This window comes from Rhagoletis zephyria, unplaced genomic scaffold, assembly GCF_001687245.7.
Source record: "Rhagoletis zephyria isolate East Lansing unplaced genomic scaffold, Rhagoletis_zephyria_1.1 Rzeph_scaffold_00138, whole genome shotgun sequence".
NCBI classification, from domain to species: domain Eukaryota; kingdom Metazoa; phylum Arthropoda; class Insecta; order Diptera; family Tephritidae; genus Rhagoletis; species Rhagoletis zephyria.
The window spans coordinates 375,475-380,383 of NW_016157222.1; the positions used below are offsets into that span (position 1 = coordinate 375,475).

At 32.5% G+C, this 4,909-nt stretch overlaps 1 protein-coding gene and 1 non-coding gene across 9 annotated transcripts in view; both read left to right on the forward strand.

Moving 5' to 3' along the window:
* The window catches only part of osp (myosin phosphatase Rho interacting protein outspread), a 320,351-nt gene that overhangs the window by 240,857 nt on the left and 74,585 nt on the right, over window positions 1–4,909 (forward strand). The gene's annotated exons all lie outside the window — the stretch shown is intronic.
* TRNAA-CGC (transfer RNA alanine (anticodon CGC)) lies at window positions 3,193–3,264 on the forward strand. Its single transcript has one exon. It is a non-coding gene; the product is annotated as a tRNA-Ala (tRNA).

The window sequence follows — 4,909 nt, forward strand, 5'->3', positions numbered from 1 at the left end:
TTCGATAAATCAATAAATATTAAAGATAATTTACTCAAAATTGATGCTTGCAACAATTCTTTACCAAGAAATACGTTTATGATAAAATTTTGGAAAATGGGCGTGGCACCGCACACTTATGATCACATATATGTATCTCGGTAACTGTTCTACCAATTTGTACCAAACTTGGTATGGTTATTGTGCTTGCGACATAGAAGCAAAACGTTGAAAATTATTGGAATCAGATTCAAATTACGACCACTTTTCATACAACGGCAAATTTCAGAAATGCTTGAAACTTCAATATTTCGAAATTTAAGGACGCTAATTTACTCAAAATTGATACACACCGGCTTGCCATGTAGTGGTAGCTTTCGCAAAGGTGAAAATCATATACTTAGTACCTGCGCCGGGTATTTAATGTTCGGCTCGAACTTAGACTTTCTTACTTGTTTTGTGTTGTTTATGGCCTTATATCAATTATATTCAAAAATTTAATTGAGCTTGAGGCCGTTTCTTATGAAAAATGTTATTGAAAATCAGCAATAATTTACAAAAGGCACAAGTGATAGCTGCTGTTTCGGAAATCACCACATCTCCTCAGTGACCGCGGTTGAAGAAGTTAGTGGTTAGTAGATGTGGTGATCTCCCAAATAGCAGCTATAACTTCTTACCTTTGTAAACTATTGTTGCTTGTCCACAACATTTTCCATAAGAAATGGCCACAAGCTCAATAAAATTGTTGGATTCATTCTGAATGCTGATAACCTAGCCGTTAAAACAGAACCAAACACCCCTTAGAATTTCAACAAGATCAGGCCTATGATCTTTAGGCCCGAACGACCTCACGATGGTATGCATTTTGATTCTAATAATAGAAAGGCTATAGAAAGGATAATAAAATACAGAAAAATACATTCATGATTTTTAAAGTATTCAATATTGCTTTAAATTTAACTAGAAATTAACAAATTGCAAAACATCGGGAGCCATGGATATATCGATGTTTCTCTAGCGATGTATTTTAGCCTCGATGTTCTTTTCTCCCATGCATCGAAACATCGATGTATCGATGTTACTGCTCAAAATTTGCATCCCTATGCCGAACCGTACTGCCAAATTAACAGTGAAACAAAACAAACAGAGCGGATCATAAACTGATGCAGAAAAAGTTCAACAGGCAACACTGAAGCCATTTTTATCGTATGTTTTTTTTACATTCTTAGAAACTGCTCTATACAGACAGGATAGCTGTTGTGGTAGTGATCCCGAACGTTTGAAGAAAATAGTTGGGGACTATTTCGTCGCCACCATGTCAAACTGTCGAATGTGAAAATGGGTATTTTCAGGAGAGCAAAAAAACTGTTTTAAAAATGTTGTTGTCATTAGGAAAACGTGTGGGATTCGGCACTTTGTTAAAGCCATTACCCTCTGCTTATAAGACTCGAAATTTGACGATTTGCAATTTGCGTATCATTATAAGCGCATGCGCTAGGTATCGTAAATGAAAACAAGTAAAAGAGTAAAAAGTAACCGTTACATGGGATGTGGCCGTGGCTATTGTCCAATTTTTAAAATTTTCTGCCATTTAGTATGTTGTACTAAGGCGAACAATCATGCCAAGTTTGGGAGAAATTGGTGCAGCGGTTACCGAGATATACACATGTAATCATAACTGAGCGTGACTAAGCCCATTTTCCAAAAATTTATAATATTCTTACTTTAGGTCTAAAAATCGTTGTAAATATCAATTTTCAGTGAAAAAGTTTCAGTAGTTACTAAAATATCGCCATTTTCGTATTTCTGAAAATTACCTTTATATGGGAAGTGGGCGTGGTTGCAGTCCGATTTCACCCATTTTCAATACCAACCTACCTTGGGTAAAGGACATTCTACGTACCACTAATTCGTTGAGATATCTCAATTTTTGCTCGATTTATCGTGTACACGGGCGGACGGACAGACAGTCACCGCTTAATCGACTTCTCATTCTTCTTCATTCTGATCATTTATGTATACATTTGTCTATATCTATCTCGATTCGTTTTGGCTGTTACAAACAACCGTTAAGTGAACAAAGTTATAATACCCTTGTGCGCAAGTGCGCTCGGGTATAAAGAATTTTTGCATATTGGATAGGTTGACATGGTAGCGACGATATGAAGAATATCCGTATTTGTGCGATCGATGATATAATTTAATTTTCTTTAAAACATGAGACATAGATACATATATGTATATGCTCTGCCATTAGTATTTCGATGAAATTCAGTAAGTGGGGAGTTTTTTTTTTAGATATTTGTCGTTAAATGCAGCCTTTCAAGGCAGTCGGAAAAGGCAAATTTAAAAAAAAAATTAATAAATCTAACACTTCTGGGAAAAAAATTTGAAATTTGGGTGAAAATTTGTTGAATATTATGTAGTTTCTAGAAAGTTATATATGGGTTTTGTATGATAATGGACTTTATTTCAATTGAGTATTCTTAAATAAAAATAAATCAATAAACAAACATAAGTGGCATACAATATCATTTTGAAATGGGGTGCTATAGATATACATAAGCAATACCGTAGTAATTGACTTGGTTAAATTTGGCTTTTAATTGATTTCTATCGTAATGCCGACATTTTTGCTTAGGTTTCAGATGTTAAGAGTTTAATCTATTGATAAATATTAGAAGCAGGAGGCTTTACAATCCGAAAATCGATTAGTGCATGTCAAAGCTCTTCAAAACTTTCTGTAGATACAACTTAAATATACTACGCTTATACATGTACCTATTCAATACATGAAATGGTGATTCGTGAATTAATTTCATGAAATCACTAAGTCTTAAGCATAGAAATAAATAATGAAATGTAAAACAGTTCCTTACTTTGAAAACCTAAAGTAGTCAAAAAAAACCTAACTACAAACAAATGTTTTTATTTTAAGACGTTGCACACCTTAATGTACATTCATACATACAAAAACATAAAAACATAAAAAGGTCAGAACGCTCTCTATTTTACTCTCCTTCTGCCGCTCACTCATTTTTTTTTCCAACAACGAACTGTGGTAACTTGGGCTATTTTTAGCTCTAGTAGATTTGTTTGCACATGCCCTGTCGATAATGTGGTGAGAAAACGGCATTTTCACCATGCCACTTGTTGATTATGGCCTGTGGTGGCTTAATGACAAAACAGTCATTTGGCAGCGAGGCGGCGTCTGGGGGTGTAGCTCAGTGGTAGAGCGCTCGCTTCGCATGTGAGAAGTCCCGGGTTCAAACCCCGGCACCTCCAAGAAGCGTAAAATCAAATAGTTGTTTTTTTTAATTCAATTACAATTCAAATTTGGTTGAAATTAATTTAGCTAATTTGCTTTAACAACACATGGCAGTGTACCTGTGTTTGAAATTAATTTAGCTAATTTGCTTTAACAACACATGGCAGTGTACCTGTGTTGCTGAAAAGGTTAAGAATTCTACTGTTGCGTTTTATTTTAATTGTAGATAATATGTACATTATGCAACTCTGACGTCATTTCTATCTGGTTAGAGGTTTTTAATACTTAAATACATACACATGGGCATATCCCAAAAACTTAAATTTTTGTCGCGTCCGTACTGTTTTTAATTTGCTTGTATCTTTGTACTTAACTATTTATACCCTGCAGTGAAACCCCAAACTAGTCAGGAAAAATACTAGTTTACAACTAGAATTTCCTGACTGAATCCGAACTAGTTCGAAAATGACCAGACTTATACCAGGTACAAAGCAATTTATTCATGCCCTGTTTTATTCGACTTTAACAGTTTAATACAATTAAGTACACAAAATATTGCAACTTTTATTTGGGTATATTGTAAACCGCTAAAGCGAGTACGTACTCGCAATTATACCATACTTGTTAAATAATGATTAATATTCACAATGATTATTAATTAAAGCATGTTTTTTTGGATAACCATTTAATGATTGTCGATATTAGCGCCTTTTTAATGATTACTAATTAAATGCAAATTTTTAATTCATTCGTTAACTTTAATTACATCATTATTCTGTTATTTTTGATCATTTTCAATTATTTTGACTTTTTTTAATCACACGATTAATATAATTATTTCATTAATTTCAATTATCAATCAACAAGCTTAAGTATAGACAAAAATTACCAATATTTAATAACTTCTTGAATTATTTATTTATTTTATTCTTATCCAAGTCTCAAATTTTAAACATTATTACATTTAAAAATTTTTAAAAAGAAAGGACTGAAATGCGCAAAGTTAATGAATTTAATTTATTTGAATGAAAACTTTTATTTTTATTTTAGTTCACTCAAAAATGAACTACAGTATTCGTTTTATTTTTAACTAAAATGTTTTCTTTTCCATATTCAATACTATTAAAAAAGATAAAAATATAATGTTTATTGTACTTGAATGCTTTTACTTTTAATATCTAGGGAGTTCACAAGTCGTGCTATTTGTCATATTTGCTCTTTCATACTATTTTTTTAGAACAGTTTTAAAAGTGTTGTTTTTGCTTTACAAGTAAAATTGTTGTATTACAATACAACTTTGAAAAATATGTTTACTTTGCTATTTGTGAGTGCTATTGGATCAGACATTTCTATTTATTTACATTTTTCCTTGTCTGAGTACAATAAAATATTCAAATTTTAAATAAAAAAATGGAGTCATCTCATGGCAATGGAGTAAGTTATCTTTAATTTATAACATATTTAACTTATTAAAGATCTTTTTTAATTCAGTGCAAAACTAAGCGTGTCCGGGGAAAACCAAACCATATGTGGACAGTGTCGGAAGAGAAGTCCCTAATTGATTTTCTTTTAGAAAACCGCCTATTTGAGGTTAGCTTCCACTGAATTTCTAGTTTTTTTTCTACACAGAAACGCGTATAAAAATCCTGGGCGGACGGCTTC